This window comes from Falco naumanni, chromosome 1 (genome assembly GCF_017639655.2).
Source record: "Falco naumanni isolate bFalNau1 chromosome 1, bFalNau1.pat, whole genome shotgun sequence".
Classification (NCBI taxonomy): domain Eukaryota; kingdom Metazoa; phylum Chordata; class Aves; order Falconiformes; family Falconidae; genus Falco; species Falco naumanni.
The window spans coordinates 5,256,289-5,282,007 of NC_054054.1; the positions used below are offsets into that span (position 1 = coordinate 5,256,289).

General features: G+C 40.6%; 1 protein-coding gene across 4 annotated transcripts in view; it reads right to left on the reverse strand.

The window, feature by feature from the left end:
* Nucleotides 1–22,621, reverse strand: part of SORBS2 (sorbin and SH3 domain containing 2) — a 248,174-nt gene extending 225,553 nt beyond the window's left edge. For 3 of the 4 annotated variants that reach the window (XM_040609464.1, XM_040609210.1, XM_040609116.1), the window contains exon 1: nt 22,408–22,621. The gene's annotated coding sequence lies outside the window, so the exon portion shown is untranslated. Of the gene's footprint in view, nt 1–4,972; nt 5,513–22,407 lie in introns of those variants that run through there. The other variant, XM_040608789.1, reaches the window with a different exon arrangement.
* Between the last annotated feature and the right edge of the window lie 3,098 nt (nt 22,622–25,719).

The following is a 25,719-nucleotide window of genomic DNA, read 5'->3' on the forward strand; positions in this document are numbered from 1 at the left end:
AATATCAGTTTACTTCAGCACACAGTAACTTCTGTCCTGGAATCTGCGTATTCATTAGCAGTCCACTTTTGCAAGATATTACATAGCTACTTAAAGTAATCTGAATCCAACAATTCACAATGCATTGAAAGCAGCAAATTCTTTTCAGCCTCAGCTTTTCAATACACCCTCTCTCATTTAACAGGAGCCTGCAAAATATTATTTCTGCCTGGTCTTTTAAAGTGAAATAACCATAGGGAATTACAGCAGTTACAACTACCCTAATTTAAAGCAGTAAGTGTGAAATTTTAGGGGACATAAAAAACATAAGAGTAACAGCTATGTTAAAACCCAAGTTTTAAAAATAATACTTAAAAATAAAAAACCAACACAAAAATGAGCTACTGAGGACTCTTTAAAATACTAAGCATTACAATCCAGTATGGACATCATAGGTGCTCCTAGTCAGTGATACCCTTAAGCTTCAGCCATTTGTGTATTTTTACATTACTGGTCAAAAAATCCTAATCAGTTTTACATGACTTTTACGATGTGTTTACATCACTAACACATTAGCAGGATGCCAAGGTTATTTATTTTAGGTAAAAGTTTTTCTATCAGGCCTTCAGAAAAGGTGTCCGTCCGTCCCCGTCTCGTCCCCCCCCTTAGTTCTCACAATCATAGAGCAGCTTTTTCAGGGCATGCCTTAGTTCATGGGTCAAGATACCCTCTTATCATCCTAGGAAATATTAACTAATAGTTCCAGGCAACAGCTCAATGTATTTCTGATTTTAGACCTACTTCTAAGGTCCCAAGGTCTCCCTTATACACTGTGATCTAAGACTAACCGCGGAGCACTAAATGTAATGGCATTAAAACAAAACACCCTAGTATTTATTCTAAGTAACAAAGTCCTTCGTGGGGGATTAATCCTAAATACATTTAGGTCCAAAACTCTGTGGTGGAGGTGGAAATGAGCGCTTCATTCTTCTACAGCATTATTCTAACCAAAACTGTCATCCAACTTGATTCTACAGGATTTTCGACAGTTTAGGCTAGCTGGTTAACATGCATTCCTTACTCCATCAGAAAAGCTGAGCATTACTTTCATATACATTTGTTCATTGTTATCTATAGAGGTTTTATAAACAAAGCTGTCAACGTCTAAATAAATCAGTGCACATGTACATAATATTCTATTTCCCTTATGTTCTGATTTAATGTCTTGGCCAAATTCTTCACTGAAGACATACAAGCATTATCCTGAAAAATGTAAAAAACACTCTATAGTGGAAAAAGCCACTATATTAAAAGGCATGGTGACATTAGGGAAAAGCAAGAACTTAAAACTTCAGTGCCTGTATACAGCCTGCACGTGGCCAATGCACACTACATAAAATACGTATGTACATATATAATAGAACTCAGCATCTGTATGAACACCATACTGAATCAATATGATGTTGGCATATCTAACAATGTGGCTGAGAAGACAAGACATTATTAAGTTTGTCTGCCTGTATTTCACAGCAACTGGTAATAGTCCCCTGCCAGAGCAGGATTTGTATATTATTGAACGTAGCATAAGGAAAAAATTATCTTCTGGGGAAATACAAAGTGAACAACCCGATTATTAGGATACTGCAGAAAAGCATTTACCATTAATTTGACAGATGTGATTATATTCAGCATACAACAAATGAACTATAAAATGTATTATAATTATATGGTACAGGTTCAGTCTGGTTTAGCTTTTCTCAGTAATACTGCAAGGATTGCGACTGTTTCGTAAAACACTCATTTCGGTTATTTCAAGAGTCTAAGCTAACTCAAATGATACTACTCATTTTAGTGGAGACTGGTTAGAATTTTCATGTTGCAGAGAACCAAGGTGTATATTGAAGGAATGAATATACACTTACCTCCCTCCCTCAAAAATCTTGAAATCTAGTAGAAGCAGCAGCTTTTCTTTTTCACCAAGTTACAGCAACACCTTATGTCGCATTTGAATCACTCTCCACAACACTTATAGCTCAGGATAAGCTTATCAACTTTCATGTAGGAAAACGGAAAGATCTGCTACACCATTCATCAAGAACACCATTCATTCACTGTTCCTCCCAAATACACTTTCACCTAACCACTCCAACAGAGCACAGTGATCCAACAACTGAGAGATATTTTGAGAATCCCTAGACACACAGATCATTTTCTGACCAGTACTGGCAAGCTTCCTCATAGTTTTATCTCAAGGAGGACACAGCACTTGCATAGACTACTAAAGCAGATTTGTTCTTCTAGATTCCAGATTATTATGTCTAAATCTTCATGATGCATCTAAGTTTTCACCTGTACAGTGGATAGTGATATTAATATTTATACATTATTCCTAATAGTTATTCCATAAACTAATCTTGAGGATTAATTCCTTGATATCTAAATGCTGTTTTGGCACTTAGAGCACTACAAAGTCACTACAAAGTGTCAAATGCAAGCAGGATTTTATGAAAGGACTCCCTGAAGCACTAGAACTCTAGGTCTATATAAATACTGTTCACACACTTTTGTGCAGTATTTGGTGTGTTTCACAGACTTTCTGGCAAGAGCTACAAACCCCTGCTTCCCCATGTCTGTTGCCATGAAACACAGAGCCCATTTTTTAAGCTTTTATCACACAGTTGTAAGCACTACCTTCATACAAAAACAGCTTGGCACATTCTGTACGCCATACCAGTCAGACTTACAAGCAGGCACATTTCTACAGAAAGAACATGTGCTCAATATCCAATTAAGTATACACAAAGTGTGTACGTGTCTACAAAAAACACTTTCTGATTTTAAGTCTAACAAGCACAAGAAATTAAAACAAAAATTTTAGAACAATTTGGCTTTGTCTGAACTGAGATAATGTATTTATATGATAGCCTTGAGGCATTTGTGATCCTTCACTGCTCTAAAGATTAATCTTCCCCTCCTGACACTATCCTTTCTCCTTACTAGTAATAGTACTAATTACTTAAAGACTGTGTATTTTTCAAGCAAGGCATTTAATAGAAACACTATATCTGATAGCTGGCTACTCAAACAGCTAAATTCCAGTAAATATGAAGCAATACCAGATAAAGTAGTTATTTTGTTTACTTATTTCTATACACCATCTATTATCTCCTCTCAAATAATATAGCTAACACAAATAAACTGAGATCGCCAATTAGCTAGTTTTAATTTGGTTACAGAAAGATTTGCCAGTATTTCTTTTTAGCTAACATCCTATTTATTAATTTTAAGCAATTGACATTACAAACTATCTTTAATCTCTGATACATCAGGTTATATGTGTAAATAGAGATACAAGTAATAACCAATTTGAGGGTCTACACAAGAAAGAAAACATATAGAAATCTAAAAAGCTTAACTTCTTACTGAAGCTATGATTACCTAGTGTGTGATATGCTCTGAAGTATGAATTTTATCTGTTTATAAGCTAATATTAGTAAGTATCCCTCAAGAACATCAATGACACCACTTGCTGGGTAGATAGACCATCTTGGTTTATTTTTTTACTGAAAAGACAGTTTCTTCAGTTTATTATGCAAAGATATAAATTGCTAATTTACCACAAGACAAGGAATACTTTTGAAGAGAAAGATGCAAGTGTACTACCAAATACAAGTTTCAGCTCTAAATGTAATCCAAGTTTCACAAATTTTTAAGTAGGGAAATAAAGAATGTAACAATTGCTAAGGAAACTGATTTTTAAACATATTCATGGGGCACTGATGCCATTAATCCTATGACACACTACATTGGACTAGGTGCAGGGTCACTAGAGTGCTGCACACCCTTCACTGAAAGAGTTCGGTCCAGTACTAGCACAATCCTGTGAAGCACAGTGTGGATAACAGGTCTATGGCGTCATGTATTTTATGCTACAGATCCATTTTGTCTAGCTGCATTACTTGTTAATGGAAACATAGCCAAAGCTTCTCTATAAATTATTTTTTTATGTACCATTAACAGCGAGATCTTAAAATTTGTACTGATACTCACTAGAGCTATAAAGAAAACATTGTTGGTTTTATTTACTTTACAGATGAAACAGATGCCTTAACCTTCTTCTAATGGAGTCTCTTAATAAGGTTTTAATAAAGATGTTCCCACACCTCCTGTCCCTCACTCCACAACTGGAGTACTATGGTTCTTTATCTTCTTGTAGATCTATAGAAAAAGCAGGCCCCTTTTGTGCTCCCTTATCCCATTTAACTAAATATACATTCATGACAGAATATTTGTGCCTTTTAAATGCATTCCTATGCTACTACTGACACAATTAATTCATCATGCCCTCCATTAAAGACAGAAAGGCATGACCATACTAAAGAGGAAGGGTAGGGACTAGACAAATGAAAAATTAACACAAATTAACAAAGACAGATACAGATGCATTTGCTTAGTTCCATTCAAAAGATGTTATTAGCAAGAAAATTAGTAGCTTACACACAAATCTTTAAAAATGAGAAAGTTCGGTTTAAGACTGAACCGAAACTGGAAAATAGTTAGATATTCTGTTTTGCAGGAACTTCAACTATTTTTGGTGGGTTTTTTTAATTGTAGTATTCAATTTATTTTAATGTGAAAACCCAAAGAAAGTCACCTTGCACTGAAATACTGACACAAACCAAAACACAAACTCTTTCCCACCTGCAAATTTCAGAAATGAGACACCACTTGTTGTCAGGCTCCGGTAAGAACATGACACATAAATCACCACCCTTTGAGCCCAGTCATGCAAGTTTGTTTCATTTTTTTTTTTAACCCATTCTAGATGTTTACCCATCTAGATAACACTATCCTAACTTGGATGTGAGCTTACATACTATGTGAGACAGTATACAAAGCCCTTGCAGTGAAGGTAAATTACTTTCACCTGCACTATCCATAACATGGTCACATCATCCCAGAAGACAATCAAGTTTAGTCAGGCAAGACTTACCCGTAATAAATTCATGCTGCCTCTTCCAAATCACTGCCTTCATGTGCTCAAAGAGGACTTACTCCATGATATTCTCAGGGATCAAAGTCAAGTTGACCAGTCTGTACTTCACAGGATTAAACCCTAATGCCTTTTTTAGAGAGGGAATACAAGATTTTCCCTCCTCTAGTTATCAGGAACTTCTGATCTCCCTAAGTTTTCAAAGACCAAAGACAGCAGCCTTGAAAGGACAGCACAGTTTTCTCAGCGAGCTTACATACAGCCCACCAAAACCTCTGTGTTGAATTCCAGAAGAAATCCCTGACAACTCTCATCCAATTACTGCTGGTAGCTCTTCTTGAAACCTTTCACTGAGAGGCCTGGGAGTCCTTGTTAGTAAAACCTAAGTAGCAAGTACTTCAGCCTTATCCATGTGTACTGTCACTCAATGATGCACACCCCTCGGCAGCAGTTGCATTTCCCATGTTCAGCCTACTAACGCAGCTGCAGCCTTTCTTGTTTCCCCTTTCAAGTCTCAATTCCAGTTGAGCTATGGCTTTCTCAACAACATGCTTACATGGTCAGTATTTCCAAATTCCTCCCCAGCAGTATATCCCTCCTACTTCCTCCAGTATACTTTTTGCACTGGCATTTTTTATAAGTTCCTGTTTAGCCAAACCAGTCTCCCAGTACACGTGCTTTCCTGATCACCAGGACAGCCTGTTCCTGCACTTACACATGCCTTAAGTTGTCAGCTTTTTCCACTGCTTTTGGACTTCAGAGTTACCTCCTCCCATGGTATCCCACCTACCAGTTTCCTGAATAAGCCAAAGGTTGCTGGCCTGAAATATACCTTGGAGTAATGCCATTTCCAGGACTGGGACTTTAGATGAGTCTAAAATCTAAGTATAAACATTAATGTGGGCACATATAGTAATGACCTGTATTTACGAGTTTAGTAATGGAACTAAGCTACTGAATCATCAATCTCATTTTCAAGGTGCCGAGTTGGACCACCTGAAGTACCTCACCCAATCTCTCAAGCACAAAAGAAACAATCTTTATTGAAAAAGCAAGCTATTCTAACCTGACAGCCCCTTCTATATCCAGATTTAGGCACACCAAGGAAGTGAACATTTGAAATTTACTTGTAGCTTAACTTACACTTCTGTAGATAGAAGCTTTGGATGAATTCTCTCACAGGATGCAGCACCTCAACATAGAACTTGCATGTCCGTTATGTCTGGGGATTCAGCTTCAGCAATGAAGTCTGGGAACCCATTTAAGGCATTTATAATCCTATAAAAGACACAAACTAGAAAAAAACCCAACCTATCAATCTAAAGCAACCAGCACACTGAGAAGAAAGCTGCCCAGAAGCAGCCAACTGTGAGAAGAGTTGCATTTTATGCCCAGAAAAGGATGAATTTTAGCCATCTTTGAACAGAACCAGAATTTTAGGAAATTTACTCCCCCGCTCCGAAATGAGTAGGTATGCCTCAGTTTAAGTTATTTCTGCGGAATCTTTTATAATGTATATGCATAGTCAGCATAAGCACAGAGCATAACAAGAATGTCCATAGCATTACATTTAAAGGTAAAATGGCATTTTAAATCCAGAGAAAGATAAAGTCTTGCTATGCCAGACGTCTAAAAAAAAAAATAAAATCCCCAATTAGCAGCTTGTGTTTATGTGGGAGACTCGTTTCAGAAAACAGATACTTTGTAAGGCAATAGTCACTTTACAGCGTATGCCATAGGAGATAGATGAAAGCTAAATACATGAAGTTATCCCAAGGAAGTGATCCTTGTGAACCGCCAGAGATGGGAAGAAGAAAATAAAAATAAACAAAAAATCCGGCCCATTATTTCTTTACAGACCTAGAATCATAGAATCATTTAGGTCGGAAAAGACCTCATCAAGTCCAACTGTTAACCGAGGACTGCCAAGTCCATCACTAAACCGAGTCCCTAAACACCACTCCTACACATTTTTTTTTTAAAACACTTCCAGGGATGGTAGTTCTACCATTTCCCTGGGCAGACTGGTCCAATGCTTGACCACACTTCCAGTGAAGAAATTTTTCCTAATAATCAACCTAAACCTCCATGGCATAACTTGACGCCATTTCCTCTTGTCCTGTTGCTTGTTATCCGAGAGGAGAGACTGACCCCCATCTGCCTACAGCCTCCTGTCAGGTAGTTGTAGTGGGCAATAGGATGCCCCCTTGAGTCTCCTCTCCAAGCTAAACAACCCGGGTTCCCTCAGCCACTCCTCATAAGACTTGTGCTCCAGACCCTTCACCAGCTTTGTTGCCCTCCTCTGGACTCAGTCCAGCACCTCTACATCCTTCTTGTAGTGAGGGGCCCTAATCTGAACACAGCATTCAAGGTGCTACGTCACCAGTGCCAAGTACAGGGGGACAATTACTTCCTTCACACTACTGGTCACACAGTTTTAGATGCAAGCCAGGATGCTACTGGCCTTCTTCCAGGAAGAAGTGCCTGAAGGAACACAGGCAAAAAAAAAAGTAGCTTAACGAAGCTCACTAGAATGAAAAGAGGTGGTTGACTAATGAAGATTTTTCATTCTTACTCTGAGGGGCAGGTTCAAAAAAAATTAGCCAAGATGATCACCCACAAAAGTACTTTGGGGACTTCCAACCATATAGGAACACCTTACAAACTGAAGTTCTATCTAGAAAGGCATATCCGTAAGAGGGCTACAAAACAATCGCTATTTTTATAAAGTCTCCTTTGTTAACAAGGAGAGAAAGAGATGCCAAGCTCTGTGCCTAAGCTTACCTACAATCTATCAGTCTTCTGAACTTTCCTGGAAGGAACCTCCCATGAATCTTGTACCTTTGCCAGGGAAAACATTTGAAGAGAAATATAATTACAAAATTAAGCGCATTGACTTTTCTAAATAGTATTGGTACTTCCATATATTTTCTCCCCTTTGTTCTTCTAAAGAACTCATCTTCGTCTTTACCACATCCACCCTGGGGAATCAGTTTTCAGGCTCATGCATAGCTTTGCTTACTGTTTATTTAAGATCAGGTTCTCCATTACGCACAGTGCCAAAGGCAGTTGGTTCTTAGAAATAAGTTGAACATTTGCCTAAGAAGAAAAGTATCAAGGATTTATTTAAAGAAAATGCTTTTCTTTCACATAAATATGCAGTTCAAAGTTACTTAACCTCAAGAAATTCCCTGCAAGCACTGCTTTTCTGAACTGTAAATCACTGATAACTTAACTTGGTACAAAAAAGAAAAAAGCTAAAAGGTAGTTGTCCAATCCTTTTGCTATCTGAGTGCCTCTAATATTTTGTTTTCATATATTGGGGAAATTGAAATACTCAAAATTATTATAGGACAGCTCGAAAAACATTGAGAATTTTTTTTTTTTTTACAATTACAGATATCTGAAGCGAAAGACTTGAACATTTAGGTTTCACTAACTCAATTTGATAACCTAATTCTTAGATACTAGAGATAGACAGGTTATAAAATAACTAACTCTTCCTACCTTTATTATCATCATGAGAAGTTAACATTTTTTTCCTGTAGAGAATCCACAAATAAAGATATGTACAAAACACAAAAAAATGGACAGGTAGCAAAAGTAAAGCAACATAACAAAAAGGTGTAATCAGACCACTGGCTGAGAAATAAATGGAATTGCCTGTGTTTAACAGTTCAGCTGAGAACACATTATTTGTGGACTGCATGGCTATTTTAGAGAGAATAGTTTGTTTGGAAGCCTTTAAAAGAGGGTATGGCATCTGGAACTGGAAATCCATCATAGTGATTGCTGAGCTTCTGATACAAAAGGTGTTTTGACAAATAACACAAGGTATAACCTGCATCCACTTAACTTCAGAGATGCCAGTGCTCTGGCAAGAATATGGAATAGTTAAAAGTTTATAGAGTATTATGGATGCAAGCGGTTGACCAATTTATTCCTGCATATCAGGATACAAAGTTAGCTGAGCTTAGAAGCTGAAATTATAGCAAGTTAGCAAAGATCAGAACGCTGATTTGTCCTTATCATTTCAGAACATGCCATCAGTTTCTGTATTACACTTAATGTTCACTACTCACAACCCCATGCTGTGGCACATGTGGACTGGCTCAACATAACTAACCACGTATCATGTTTTATTTATGAACATGTACATTAAATACAATTGTTATTGCTTTCCAGGTACAACAAAACCAAAACTATCAGAACAAGAAACGCGAGCCTCAGTTTAAAGGAACTGTATTTACTCAAGCACACTACACTTATGTCTGCTGATAAATAGATACTACAGACAGAAGACAAAAGATGATATTCACTGAGAAAAAAACCACCCTGCAGAGCTCCTGGTCAAGTACATTTTTCAGTGGACCTTTAGGTTCAGCTCATTGAACTGTCTTTTAAATTGTCCTGGAATGAACAAAAGTATTCAATGTGCTAATACCTGCTTGCTCATTATAACTCTTAACAACAATACTATGACAGTCCTCATGCCCTTACTCAGTGTTACCATTGTGCACATTTAATGCAGTTCACTTCCACAGAACTTCCATTTGCATTACTCTAATCCACTGCATAATCATGATGATTCAACTCAGCCATTAGTCTCCAGTTTGCAGTCCCCCTTTCACCATTCCTTAAATACACTCGTGTAGATCAGCAATAAGATACGCATTTTCCCACCAGCAGCGGTTTCTCTCTGATTCTGCTTACACATTTAAATAAGTGCCACTTGTCTTACAGCAACGCACAAAACCAAGTTATAGAAGCAACAGAAACAAGAGCCTTCTGTGATTAGCCAGCTCTTCCAGCCTTATTTTAAAACTCAAGAGGTAAAACAGATGATGGAGAACAGCCAGCAATACATATAATTCAGCTATTTAACAAACTGATAGTTCACATAACAGAAGTGCGTCCTTAAAATACATCATTTAACTAATGCATCAACACTATGGCAATCCCTGTAATTCTTCTCCTTTGAATGAAGCATTCAACTATAATAAAAATATCAATACCTTGAAATGAGAGCACTCCAGCACAGAAACGTTGCAGTCTGCTTGGCAGACACTGTATAGCGTTATAATACAGCATATGCCTGTAATCCTCCAGTGTTGTCCTTTCTTCTGTGATCTGCATCATAGCCTTTACTACCACATAAGGCATTTACAACATGTGTGTTGCATTCATGCACGATGAAGAAACATAACCAAATCTGTTACCTGTGGGGAAGCATCAAACTACCTCCTTGCAAGGCTGACAGGATGGCTGCTGAGCTCACTGCTCCCAGCTCACCCTTCAGCTGAGCTCAGTTATTTCCCAGGGTGGACACATTCAGAAAACTAGCAGTTACAAAAACAGGAGCAGGTTAGCAAGAGCTGGTTTGGGGGAGGGTAAATTCCAAAACAAGAAAAGCTTCTCAAAAAAGGTTAAGAGCTTTCCAAGTTTACATGCAGACTAAACAAGGACAAGCCTAATAAAATGAATTGCTTCACAACAGCAAGCTTTGTGTTCATATTCTGAAAATACTATAAGCTGTATCTGCTTAAAAGAATACTGAATGGTCAGGTGGTTTCCAGTTTTAAGGCATGTTAGCATAACCAGCCTTAAATTAAAACAGACGGGAATCACAGATATGTTAAGGTTGTTAAAGACCTCTAGAGGATAGAGTTAAATAAGGTTACCTAATCCATCTTAGAAGGGTATTATGTATGGCATCACTTCAACAAGAATAGCATTCTTGCATCTATTTTAGATTTTATTAGACTAAATAAAATTACCAACGCAATGTAACTAATGGCATGCACATCACATGTATCTACAAGTCTCAGTTGTTTTTGAGAGGAACAACCAGAATGTGTTTCCTGATGTGAACGTTCATACTGATCTTTTAACAATAAAGATGATCATTCTCCTGACGTTGCAGTACATAGTAAATGCTCACTAATGAGCACTATATATCAGCATATTATAAATCGTCATATTGTATCCATTTAGAGAGAATGATAATTCTGCCACTAAAAACCTTAAGTATTCTGCTATAAACTTCTCAGAAGTTCCTCTAAACCACACCCAAAAAGCCCCCAAGCCCTTCAGTGCTTGCAAGCGCACTGCTCTTGGGCACCTAAGTGTCATTGACACTTCAGTTAATAGTATCTTCTTCATACACATGCAACAAGTTATTAGCACATCTTTTAAGGGTTCCTTTCTACCACAGTAGCTATGATAAAAACATCTAGGGTAGCCTTTGGATGAGGTATACATAAAGTGGAGCAGGAACCAGGCAGGACTCAGGCCTCCACTCCTGTACTGATACCCTGCTTCCTGCCTGTGAAACATTTTTCAGTAAAGAGTTCTCAAGAAGCAGACAAAACAGTTTATAGCCTGCTGGAGCATGGGATCACAAATTAAGTGGGAAACATGGTTAAGACCCTCCTCACATAAGAGGGAGAAAAAGCTCCAACCATACACACTATGTAAATTCTCAGTACCAGGCTACCTTTCAGTCATCTCTACGCATTATTCCTTATGTAAGACAACTGGATGTTTAGAAATCCAACCAGGTAGTAGTGTTCAACATGCTTTCAGAGTAGGTGTATCAGAACCAGCTTCTAGGCAGAGAAACAATTTATGAACCCAGTTTGAGATTTTGTGTGCATTGGTGTTAACATTCTGAGCCTTGCCAAAGCTACAACGCTTTCTCAGTATGTACAGAAGCCATATAATATCCTTCTTTAACCTTTTCCCCCTCCACTTTATAATCCCCAGACTAACAAATCCCAGTTTCCAAGGTTAACTGAAGATCAAGTAACAGCTGAGCTCTGGCTCCCAGAATCACTTTTCTGAATTTAGATAACTATACTCCAATAAATCCTGTTTGGCAGCCAGCTCCGAAGTGACTTTCAAGGATTCCCAAGATCAAGGTGAAAGGCACATGGACAATTTAATCCAGTGGGAGCACCTAATATCTAAAGTTCTGTGCTTGTAAATATCAGTTTTGAATGTGAAACTGAGGCTCTCTGAAATTCTTCAACATCTCCATTTTTGAAAGTAAATGGCCCAACACCTATTTTTCTATTTTTAATGTACAATTTACAAATAACTTCAACATTTTTACTACACATGCTGTACTGGAAAATGCAAAGCAGCCAGAGATCAATTTGTATACTTTCTTGCCTTTTTAAGTTTAAATAAAGCATTTTATTCAACTACAAGTTACACTCAACCTTTTAAAGAAATCTACATAATTGAAGTTTTCCTTATACATTTCTGTATAACAAAGATGTGTTAGGTCAACCATCATCTATTTAAAATTTTGGCTACATTTGCCCAATTGTGGGGCACTGACAATAGCTGGGCACATTCTAGTCATCCCACAGGAGTAAAGGCAATTGAACTCAAATCCATGAGCAATACAATTCACTAAGGCTAAATTCAATCAGCACTCAGAGGGAAGGGGATTTGAATTGGCATTCTAAATCTGTGTTTGGCAGATTACACACACACTTTCTTTTCTATTCAGTAGAGAAAACTGCAGTGCATAATCTTCTCCAGTGATAAAACAGATAACGCCAAAGTACATTAAGTGAAATTAAAATGCATAGCTCTGAAAATATCAGGATGTATCAAACCAGAAAAAAAAAGTTAAACTCAGGTTCATTAGAGAGATCAAACATAAAGATAAAAGAAGAAAACTATAAAATCCGTACCATAAGCTTCAACATAGAAAGAGCTAGTATATTCATCTCAGAACACTGCTACTTTGTCATTATTCTAGTTAAAGGTGTTTTTCAAGCAGTTTCACATACGATATAAGTTTTTGCACAGGTATTCTCTAGGCATGAGAGATACATAGCTGTTTGCAGGGGAAACTAATGTGACTGCAAAGTTACTTCTGACAAGCTATGCCAGTCATCCTCATGAAGTCCCCTTAAACAAGAACAGTATCTTTTCTTAAATTCACCTTGTAAAAGGGAATCTACAGGGTTCCACTGAAATGTAGGTTTTTCTCCTGAACAATAGCTTGGAGGACAGCATAAAGAAGAGAAGCCTATAATTGTAACAAATCCTAAAAGCCCACAGGAAATATCTCTCAAGTCACAACAAACACATAGCAGAAACAAGGAAGACCATGTACCACAATTAAATATTCTTGCATTATTAAATCAAAATCTCAACGTTAAAAACTAAGATCAGCTATCTTCCTTCACCAAATAGGTCAAGTTAATAACTGGGGTGAAGTCTTTGTATCACCTTTACAGTGCTCTTTGGTTCATATTTTCAGTGTGGCCATAAAACTAGACACTCATTTTTAAGGTATAAACCAAGAGTGTCAAGTGTCATATGATTCTAGCAGCTTTGGCTGTTAAAAAAATAATTGCTTCCAGTTAAAGCAAGATTTATTGTAAGTTAGCAAGTTGCCGAGTTGAAAGAAGCATTGATCAAGTAAATGTTATGAATATTTAACAGAGTAAAAATGAGGTATTTTTTTCCCCATTCCATTATTTTTGTGGGCTCAACACTGTTTTCCATTAAAAATGTTACACGCTACTTGAAGGGCACTTGAAAAATACCAACTAGTGTGTTAACAGGCTAAAAGTTAGTGGCACCAACATACTGCTGCTATCTGAAGCATCAGTCCTACAGCAGATTCAATTCTGCATAGGAACTAGCCCTGCTTGCAGACTTGGAACATTACCAGAGCTAGGTTGGAAAGCAGTAGTTGGGCTTCAAGAAAAAGCATAGACAGATTTATTTGCATTGCATTTATAGTGAAGAATTAGCTGCTTCCTCTCTCTGCTGTAGCCTTGTCTTGCAGTCAGTTCCACAAACAAGCTTCTTCCCCCATACCCTTAGGCTACTAAATACTGAGTTGTGTAGCTCTTAAATGGCAAGCTCTCCTAAATAATTCTCAGTTATTTTCATAGCACTCATAATTCAAAAAGTTAAATAGCTGTTGGAACTAGAATCCTACTCCTAAATATAGCGTTTCTGGAAATTATTCATAGGGCCCAGCCTCAAAGTACACAATATACATGGCAGCCAGATTTCAACACTACTGGAATGCAATGCCTTGAGTAGAGGTCTGTGCTGGTATCCTATGTGTCAAAATGAAAAGTGTCAAAAAAACAGCCGCTACTTCAATGAATAAATAAAAAGTACAAGTTTGAGATTAAAGAATAAAAACCTAAGAGGTGCTCACATCCTCAGGGGACTGTAATTTTTTCCAATCTGAGTGATTCTCACTAGCACATTCAAGTATAACATGCGGGCCCATGCAAGGCTACACTGTAGACAGCAAAGTTGACAGATTTTAATCTCCTTTAAAAAGCTTAAGAACACAACATCCATTTATTTAGTCTAATATGCCAGGATTTCACAAAGTCACAATAAAGAGGGCTTTCAGAGTCTACCAGCCAATTTGGAAGGCTGCTAGGGAATTACGATAGCATTAAATATATTTGAGTTTATATTGGCAATAGCACATTGGTTTGAATAACATTATTGTGCAAGCTTCCAGTTGTTCATGATACCCCACTACTTACTATTAGTCCCAGCTGAATACCGTAAGGCACAAGGCAAGCAGCTGTCTAGGGCAGAAAAAGCACCAATATCTTCACTGCCTATTTCAAATTTGACAGGTCCTTGGAAGGACTTGCAAGCTGTTGCTGTCTCTGAGAGGAAAAGGATAACAAAAAAAGTCTGGAACAGAACGTTACACAAGCATAAAACTGTCCTGCCTCAGAAGCATCTTTACCTCCCAATTCACACAACAGAAGCACCAGACCTAACACTTGCTCTCCTCCCAGCTTTGTTTCTGCTGCATCAGTTTTCCCTTTAACTAAGATGCTTTGAGGTCACTCTATATAAAAATGCCTCGGAGTTAACAACGAATGTAACTGCAGAATGGGTAACTACAGGAAGAGCAGACAGACTACTTGTAGCACTTCATCCTAGTTAAGAACACCTTGTCAGTAAACCAGCTGAAGCTTGCAGCAGTTGTGTTGAAATCCCATTTATACTACAAAAGACACTTTACATTTCTCTTGCCCAGAACTGCGCTCCTTAACTTAAGAACTGGATCTTTGTTCCATCTCTTCCCTCCCCAACAATGTATTAAAAGGGTAGTTCCTAAGAGACAGGCGATGTTCAAAAGAAGGGATTAATGAAAGCAGTGCATTAGGAAGAGTTACTTGTAGTATTTAGTTACATTGCTAAACAGAAGCGGACTACCTGAGGCTACGAGGACTGCAAAGTCTGCTTTCGTCTCCATCTCTATCTGTCAGTAGATACTAAGGCAAATTCTAAGACTTCACTTCTTATCCTATCACATCTAATTTGCAATTATTGTACAACTGTAGTTTCAACCTTTGCTGTCTCCAGTCCTCACTGTGGACTGTACCAACACAATTGTAACGCCAAGACCATACCCCCAAGAAGTGCAAAGCAGGTAGCTAACTAACTTTGTTGCAGATGTATGACTGAAACAGTATTCCAGAAGAATCAAGAAAATTTTCAGTTAAGCCACAGGCATCCAGAACTATCTAAAACCACCTACTCTTAAGTGCTACTACAGAGACTTTTCACTTATCAGTTGTTTCTTGAAAGGTCACTTTTACATTTCTTCCAGTAGATGTGCTTGTAACTGTAGTTTAGCTTGGCATCTAGTTGATACTTGATTGGCTTGGTATTTTTACACATACACCACACTTCAAAATCTGCACTGAAACAGTTCACTATTTCCTCAAAAATGAAACTATTAAAGATATAAGGCTTTCTCGAGAAAGTTCTCTACCTTTGCCAAAGTTGATACACTTTCCATGAGAAACAAACTCCCCTCTAGCCTTGCGCCAATAAAACCGTACCAATAACCCCAGCTCATTCTCCATCCCACTAGGAATTAACTACTACATAATAGGCTGCACTCGTTAACTCACGTGCCTTGCGCAGCAGCACTAGGCAGAAGAGTTATGCCAAGATCAGTCTGGATGGCTAACTTCTACCTTATTTATGAGCCAAGCATAGCTTGCATTTTCACTAACTCGCCACAGTAGAACAGTTAGTGTTCTGCTAGTCTTCCATCATTTTTGTTATAAGCACCACAAAAGCATAAAACGTTCTCTCAACTACTCAGCAGCCACAGGCACTGAGAGCAGTTTACCAGCAATAATCAACTAGTTTTTAAAACACGTCTGCCACAGAATATACAGCTAGTTCACAGTGGCGTAACTAAATTCTGTCTACAGATGCTTTACCCAGGGTCAAGTCAACTGTAGTTCTTGCTACAACTTTGACAAATTACAGTGACTTTATCTGTACTAAGTTCTTATTAGTGTGAAGTCTAGCCTTGTTCTTTGCAAGATTTTTTTTCTTCAGTATTTGGATTACTTTATTTTGGTAAGCATCCAATTAGTGGTATTTTATTTGACTCTGCTGTCTTTAATCCAATATTATGACAGCAATAAAAAGTTTTTAAAAAGTCTAGAAGACATACTGAAGCAGTTCTTGTCCTCAGTAGCGAGCATACAAGCCACACTTGTTAAAAAAAAAAAAAAAGACATCTTGACTATGTTCTCAATCCAGCTCAAAGTCTTTACTACTAATTCAATTTAGCACTGAAGTGAAACTCACAGAAATAATTTCTCAGTTGTTAATTTCAATAAAAACATTTGAAAGTAGATGACAAATTATCAGGGCAAGCAAACAAAAAACTCAATGTGGTAATACATATAACTTTTCATTCATAAGGCTTTTCTTCTAAGGAGGAATAAGACTCTATTCAAGTTCATCATCAACATAATCAGGAAGGCATGGTAAAAAAACAAGGTAAAAATCACACAGCTGCATAACTTGAAAAATCAGGAAGTAGGAGGAAACTGGGCAGAAACAAGCTTTTTTCATTCACACCACAGTATTCACTTTTAGCAAGTTACATTTTTAATCACACCTACTCACAAGGTCCAGAGATTTTATGGTTTAAAAACAAGCTTTCATAGCTATTAGCACTCTAGAACTTGCATACTACTGAGCAGTTATTACAGTGAACAGCTGAACTCACTTCCACAAGGAACAAATATCGCCAAGTTAAATGCTCTGCTTTATGGTAGACTAGAACAGGTACTCCATTTTAACACTGCAGCAACACCCACTAAGTTCTCACTGAGAAACTCAATTTCTCCATGGGTTAAGATGTTTAACTTTTCCTTAAATATACCAAAAAGCTCACTTCCCTCATTTTGCAGAAAATAAAGCAAACTCATTATAGGAACTGGTGCAGCTCATTACCCCAAACAATAGCTATATGCTTTCTCCATATTTAAGTTTCTCATAATTTTAGCCCCTCATATGGCTACTAGATTCAAACTTTTAATACGAAGATAAAAGGTTAGAAAATTAATGCTTTCTAACAGAAGCCAATGTTTTAGTCTTGGCACACGACTGTTAAAAAAAAAAACGGTCAAAAAAGTTGACAAGAGAAAACCAACTGTAAAGCAAGAGAGTACTGGCACCTTTCTATGAAACAAGATAAAATACTCTCCCAAACAAGCCTTTACTGCCTAACCTGACTGCTTCCTTATAGCTATTATGATAGCTAGTAAAGCAACAGCTTAGTAACAGTCATCAAGGAGCTACTCATTCCACTCTGAAGTACTCAGACCTGTATTAAGTTTTTAAGGGGGAGGTGTGAAACCTTAAAAATTAATCATTAGCCCCTCAAGAAAAGCTAAGAATAAACAGTCGCAGAACTTCTCGTGCTTTTTGTAAGCAGAATTATTTTACAGCTGAGTACATAGAAAGAAACAACACAAAGCCCTACATAAGTATTCTGTATTCAAACAGTTTCTCAATATCTTCAACAATTTGGGCATTAAGATAGAGAACCAAACACGAAGAAAAACATGCAAAATAGCTGTCCGTTTAGGCCAACAGTTTGGGTATTTTAGTTATGATTTTAAATTAGATCAGATCCACAATCACAGAGCTACAAAATTAAAGGAAATGTAAGAAACATTTCTCAAGGACCATAACCATTTTTCTTTTACCAGAAATAACCGGTCGGCTTTTCAAAAAAGAACAGAGGAGAGGGAAAAAAAAAACAAAAAACAAAAAAAAAAACCCACCAAACAACCCAAACTATTTTCAAATACAAACACCACACACACCCATAGCTTTTACTACCATACTATACTAAACACAAAAAGCCCTATACAGTTAAAACCACACCACGTACCTGCGAAAGCTTCCTGTAGCGCAGGTGGCCATGAGGAGACACACCAGAAGGCGGGAAAATGACGATGAGCCACAACATGGAGGAAAAACAGCCTGCACGCGCTTCCGAACGGCCGTATAATCTCGCGAGAAGAGAGCTGTGGCGGCGGCGGGGGCGGGGCGCGGCGGCGGTGGGTGTTAAAGGGCCGGTGGCGGTTTGCGCGCCTTCTCTTGCGAGGGGGTGGCTGTGGGGGCTGTGAAGCTGTGTGCAGTGGCCGGTGGTCTTCTGAGAAACTCTGAGGGAGGGTCAAGCCCTACGCAGGTGCCTTGGCGCAGGGAATTTGCTGGGAGCAGGTAGTGGGACTGGTGCTTGGGGCTGAGCGCAGTACCCTTGTGAGTGACTGTGCTGAGGGCTGAAGTTGTTTAAGGAGGCTTGTGGGGGGTGGCATGGAGCTGGAAGCCTGTGTTGCTGTTTGTGACTTTTGTACCTGGTGTAAGGCAACTGTCTGGGTGGCTTGGGGCCTTCTGGAAAGTACCTTAAGATGTGAGGAGACTTCATAAGAGTGGTAGGTGATTTTAGGGTGTGCAGCAGGGATGGTGTACATGAGCAGAGAGGCCTTCGTGTTGGGGGCTGTTGGTGTGGGCCTTGTGGCTCTGTGAAAAGCTAGCCTTGGTAGCGGTGGCGGGTGGTGGGCATCTGTGCTTGATCCTGTTTGTTGGGTGGTGGCAGGAGAGTGTGAGGGTCTTGCCTGGCTAAACAAAGTACTTTCAGAAGGTCTTGTAATAATGCAAAACGGTAACTTCTTGTGGAGGAGAGCTATGGCCAGGCTTGGTGAGTGCCTTAGAGCTCTGTCTCCGCCGGGGAGGCGGCAGAATTGTGCTCTGGTGAGCTCGTAGTCATGACAGAAAGGTGCAAGGTTACCTGTGAATACTGCAGTTAGGCTTCTGGAAGGGACTGAGTGGGGGATGGTATGAGGGGAGGTCTCCTTATGAAGGAGTAGATGCATGTGGGCATCTCTGGTATGCTGCGAAGGTGGTGGGGTAGAGGGACCGTGCAGTGGGAGTGTTGTTCACAAACAGCATGCCTTGTGTTTGGGAGGTGTCTTGGCAGCTAGGGTACTTATAAAATGGCTCCTGTGCTAGGGGTAGCCTTTCCCAGGACTGCCAATACACTTTGAGTGTGGTGCCGTGTGATGCAGGGCCTGTGTCCTTGAGCAAAGGTCCTCTTGTTAGAAGGCATTGGTGTGGGCATGTGTTAAGGGAGAAGGGAGCACTAAGGGTGGAAAGTGTTACCTAGGGTGGAGGCCTGTGTGTGGGTGGCAGAAGGGTGTGATGGCTTTCACAAGTGAACTAAACTGTGACATTACAGAAATAAGAAAAGGGAATGGAGAAAAGGGAGTCTTCTCCAGGGGTGGTGGGTGTGTGAGAGTGATGTAGGAGGCAGGAGTGTGCAATGGTGACAGCGGCCTGTAAAGTGTTGGGGTTGTAGAGGGGAAGGTGGGGGAGATACCTGTGAGCAGTGGTGCACAGCTTCTGTGTCCTGAGGAAGGCGCAGGGTTAAGCAGTGGTATTCTAAATTAAGCGCTTCAAGTCTGGTGGGCCATACAGTCTGGTGAAAAGGAATTTGTCAGGGAGCAGTGTCTTGCTGGACAGAAGCAGATGCCTGATATGCAGTTTGTGGTGGAGGTGGCAGAGGTGTCTAAATCTCTTTTGTCCAAAAGGGTTCATGGCCTTTTTAAAGGGAACCCTTCTGAGTGGGGTATAGCCTCCCTGGGGAGGGACAATGCCTGTGTGCAGCTTTTATGTGCTGTGAAGATGACATGAAAAGGAGGAGTGTGTTATGGCAATGACCTCTATGAGCTTAAAAGCCTTGTCTTTGAGGGGAACTTACAATCTAGGGAAAAGTGCTGGTGACCAGTTTCCAGTGGCTATGAAACCAGTAGGAGTGTGGCTGCACTAGTGTTCAGAGGCTGTGTACCTCCTGTTTGAAGAATTGTCGCTTTTGTGGAGAAAGTACCCACTGGAGGATGGTGGGAAAGCTTTGCACAGCAAAAATGCACCATAGTATATGCCTCCTGTTAGGGGTGAGGGTGGTGCTGTGGAGCAGAGTATGATGGTGTTTCTGAGTGAAGTTCCTCAGGTTTGAAAGGCTTAGTCTCCCGAGGTAGGAGCTGCTTGGGGGTTGGGGAAAGCCTTGCCCAGGAATGGCAGATGCTTGTGGCTTCCATATGCTGTGATGGTGATGTGGTCAGCATAAGCATGCAATTGCATTTGCAGACTGAATGTCTCATGTTTGGGTGGCCTTGGGTCAGCAGAAGGGACCTGTTGCAGGGTTGGAGCTTTAGTTGGGGTCGGGGGCAGAAGCCTGTGTGCTGCTGCCATTTGGCTGCAATGATGTTTGTGAACTAAAAAGTGTTTCTAAGGGCTTGTATTGTGAAAGCGTTCATTGCAGAAAAGATTCGCCTCCCCAGGGAGGGCCAGATACATGTGTGAGGTTTACATGGTCTGGGAGGGCAGCAGAACTGGCAGGTATGTGCAGTGGTGACGATGTTTACTAGAAAAGTATGTGATGCATTTGAGTGGGCTTGCAGTTTGTGGCAAAGAGATTTGGGTGGGGGGTGGGAGGGGGAGTGGGATTTGTCCAGAAGGAGCAGTTGCCTTGAGGCTGGCAAGGTGAAGTGTGCTGCAGTAGCACAGGTTCATGGGCAGAGGTGTTCAGGCAGGCTGGCAGTCGGTCTTTTGAGAAGAGAGTTGTTGGGGGTAGGGCAGCCTTCTGTAAGACTCACACATGCGTGTGTGCAGCTTCCATACGGTGTGAGGGTGGTGGGGGTGGAAGGAGAGTGCAGTGATGATATTCATGAGCTTGAGTGCCTCATGTTTAGGTGGGCTTGTCTTCTGAGAGAGGACCTGTTATGTGGGGGGGTCCTTACCCAGGAGCCAAGTGCCTCATGTTTGAGTGGGCTTGTAATCTTGTGAAAAGTGATCCTTTGGAGGGGCATAGGCGTTGGCATCCCTAGGTGGGGCAGGAGCCTGTATGTAGCTTTCAAATTCTGTGAAGATGACATAGGTGGCAGGAATGTGTGGCAGCACTGGCACAGAGGAGTGAAGAGATCAGTGATTATGGGAACCTATACTCTCAATAGAGAACTTTCTGTCAAGGTCCAAATCTTTCCCCTGAGGAGGGAATGCCGAGTGTGCACTAGTAATGGTGTTCACAAGCAAAGTGCTTCATGTCCAGTTCTGGTTTTTTGTGAGAAGGGGACCACTGGGAAAGAGCCTTGTTCAGGTGTGAATGCCAGTGCACGGCTGCTACTTGCTGTGGCCACAGTGTGGTGGCAGCAGTGTTAAAGCATTCAACTTATTCTGTTTGAGCAGGCATGTAGCCCTATGAAAAGGGGCCCTCAGGTGCAGGTAGCCTCAAGGAAGGGCTGCGGATGTGTTGGGGGAGCCTATTCTATGGGTGACAGGGATTGTGAGGTGAGATATGGGGGGCAAGAGCGTGCTGTGGTGATGGTACCATGAGCAAAGTGAAGCCTGTTTGGGCAGGCTTGTAGCTATGTAAAAAGGTATGTTCTGTGGGGTAAGGAGGAGACCTTGTCCTGGAGTGACCACTGCCTTTGGGTCCAACTTCCATTTGCTGTGTGGACCTTATAGGCAGCAAGAGTACAATGAGAGCAGTGATTTATGTTGAGGGGGTTAATCTTGAGAAAAGGCCATTCAGGCAAGTGGGGATAATGGTAGATGGACCCTTGCCTGTGAGTGGCAGGTGCCTAGAATGATGGCATAAGCTGCAGGAAGGATGACTTGAACTTCTGTGTTTAACCTTCCACCTGTCTTTCCCACATTTTAGGTTTATTTACAGGGAGAAGTAAACTAAGCAACAACCTTAGCAACAGTTAACATCCCATGTAATCTTACCTTCCGTGGGCTTTTTCAGTGCTGTTTTTCTTAGCTACCTCTTAGACTGAGGCAGCTTTCTTTGACTTCTTCCACTCACTTGAGCCTCACTTTAAACACTTTGAAACAAGTTTGCAGCAAACTACCATAGCCTGCCTCAGGCTTTATCTTCTAGTCTAACTATTCTCTTCTGACTCCCTGCTTTAAAACACATGCTTTTAAGAATATTACACTTCGATTTGTTACTGGTTTCCCATCCTTCTCTATTATTGCCTAGCAGAGACACAAGCTCTGCATTGCCTAGCCATCGTGCATCCCCTCTCAGCACCTACCTGTTTCCAGTCTCTTCAACTCAGCAGGGATTTCTGTTTGCTATTGCCTTTACGTCACATCAAGATGGAACCAGAGGGATGAACTCGAGCAGTTAGGCTTTTGCAAGCTGATTCTCTGAAGCTGCAAGTCCTTGTGGTGCCTAGAAGGCTCTACTGGTGCACTGTGCCTGGCTGTAATTCCCAGTTTAGGAATTCCTGACTTTGTCCTGTCTAATGCTCATGGTCATCTTAGAATTTGTACTGAGGTTAGTCTGGGTTATAATTTAACTTGATTGGTAGGAAACTATTTTCATTCCAAATACTGTCCACTGTGCCAAGCACACTGTTATACTTGGGATATTCACTGCCAGGGCAAAGGTGACTGATTACTGTCCAAATTTTTGTTTGCTGTAGAGGGAAGAGGTGGTGGGCAAAAGTTGAAATGCAGAGGGAAAATCTGACAAGTAAGTGTGGTACTCAAACACCTAAATCCTCTTTACTTGAGATATAGGTTATAGGTTCATCCTTCCGAAAACCTGCTAAAAATAAACTACTGGAGGAATTGTTACAAAGCATCTTTATGGTGAAAGCTGCAACTCATATTTGTAAGGATTTCTTGGTTTTGAAAGATACTACCTATGCCATTACAACAGTTACTTTAAAAGATAATATTGTTTTACATTGTTATTTTTCATGGCTGTTTAGAGTTCTCTTAGCCGTCACTACAGAAGTATGCTGCAGCAACAGGTAGTGAATGATGTGATCTGTTACAGTCACTGATTTTTTTAAGAAATGAGTTTCAGTGTTCTTGTGTTAACAGTACTGTCTTGAAGACTTCTTGAAGCTGTGCTGTTACTCAGCTCATCTGGGTTCATAGATCTAGATTCAGGATTGCAGATACTGGCCCAGTTTATTAAAGGAGAGAACTGTCCTGTGAGATGCTAAACTTGGTTCTGCCTGGTGCTGTGCACTCTGAACCACTGTGATGTTAGCATGCACAGCTGAATTTCTGTTCCACCAAAGCTAGGTTTATCTTTAAATGCCTGAATAGGCTAGTACTTCTGGGAGCTGTAATTGCTATGGTAATTCTGCTCATACAGTAGGCTTGTGAGTACACCTACACTCACATCTACTCAGGCAACCTCAGTGGCTGCAGATACAGTTCATGGTGCAGCAATCAGTAGGAAGATATGCAATGGTTTTATTGAACTGAGAAATTGTTTTATGGGAACAGATTGCTCTCCTAATCCAGAGTTTTAGAACTGAAAAGGAGCAGAGTGAACAATATGTTGCCTTCTTAAGGGTTTCACAAAGTCAGGTAGGAAGCTGTGAGGCAGCTGTTCAGGGTCTACCCTTGCACATCAGGAAGATGGCAGTCCGTGAGTGACTCAGTTGGAACCACAGAAGGAAGGAGCTTATGAAAAAGAGATGTTACTGCCATCAGCAGTCCTGTCTCAGTGAACACCTCAGAAGTGAGGTAAATGTGTACTGCTGGAGATGCCTAAATGCCATCTTGATCCGTTCCTAAATAGCAATCAATGACTTGCAACAAATACTCCTTCTCCTTGGCCTGGCACAAAATGTAGGATGAAGCATAAGGTGCAGAGCCCCTTTTAAACTTACTTGAGGCAATTTAGAAGTCTGTGCCATCTTTGAAAGCTGGTTTACCTGGTTACACTTCCCTGGTTTTCTTCTGCTACCATTTCCTTTGTATGAAAGCAGGCTCTGTTTAGTCTTTCTGTGTTTTGGTTTTATTAATACCAAATAAGATTAAAAGGCTCCTTTCTGAGTTGGGTAATGTAGATTTTGAGATTCTTTACATATCAGTAATACAGCTTCCATAGTGTAGTGGTTTAACCCTGGCGGGATGCCACGTGGTCCCGCCCCTGGCGACAAGCCCCGCCTATGGATACCGCCCGACAGAGCGGTTCTCCGACCGTAGGAACAAGCCCCGCCCATGGATACCGCCCGGGAGCTGCGTAGGCCCGCCCTTAGCAACAAGCCCCGCCCATGGATACCGCCCGGGAGCTGCGTAGCCCCGCCCTTGGCAGCAAGCCCCGTCCATGGATACCGCTAGGGTTCCCTCGAGCCCGTTGTATTTGATCAGCCTGTCACTTTCGCCAAAACGACGAGACCCTGCGTGTCCGACCGGCTTGTCCACTGCCTGCCTTTTGACAGCCCACCATTTCGCATTTCGGAGGGCGATTCGAGTAACCTGCTCAGGGACCTCTGCTGATGGCATCACTGAGTCACATCCCTTATAACCACTACGCAAAGCCCCAGGGACTCCCACAAAATGAACTTCGGATAGAGATTGTTATTACACAACATACAAGTTTGTGACAGAATATGGTTCGAAGATTGCAGATGGTAGTACACTAATAGCAAAATAAGCTTGAAATAACAGGATCAGCTAGTAAGTCAGTCATAGGATACAGTTCTTCTGCCATAGGCATCCTTATGGTGGGAAGACTCCATTATAACTTCTGGGATCAGTTGATGGGCTCAACCTGTCTTCTCCCTGAACCTGGTACCCCACCCTGGAAAAATGTTTGGGGTTTTTTTGTGATCGGCTTAGCCCTGTGAGAGGCCAAATGGGCCATACATAAACAACTGATAGTGCTCAGAGGTCCTTTTAAGGTGATAAAACCTCTGTTGATGGTGTCACCAGCCCCTGACAGGGCGGCACAATGAGCCCCGGTGTGGAAATGGTATGCTCAGGTCGAACATTACTGTAATATTTTCCAGGTTTCAGAGGGTGCTGCTGAGACCTTGGCTATTCGGGAAGAAGCTGCCTTGAAAACTGGAAAGGGTACAATTTCCCATGTGGTGCAAGTTGTATCCCCTTTCATTCCCCCCCGCCCCCATTTTCAGAACACTTGCAAAATGTTTGGTTTACAGATGCTTCTGCTAAACAAGAGGGTAAGATAGATGGAAATATTGAGCTGCTGCCTTGCAAGTAAAAAACAAACAGAAAATAATCAGTGAAGGGGAAAGTAGCACTGAAGTGGGAGAATTGGTAGTGGTATGGTTGAGACAAAGTACCTGTGAATGGACATTATCATCTGGTTACAATTGTATAATTGCAGAATGTGAACCTTATAATTGTTCAAAGTATAAGGACAAGTGGAATCAGGCCCATGTTCCATTATCCAATGGCACTTATGTTCTTATAATAATCACAAATGTATCAGTTTTGTGGTTAAGGATAAAGGATTTAATATGGGTATTCTCACTTCTCAGTGAGGTAACACCACTGCAGAGAAATAGGCAGCATGAGTGTTCTGTTGTGCTTGGCGATACTGAAATGGAAACAGCCTATTTGCAAGCATT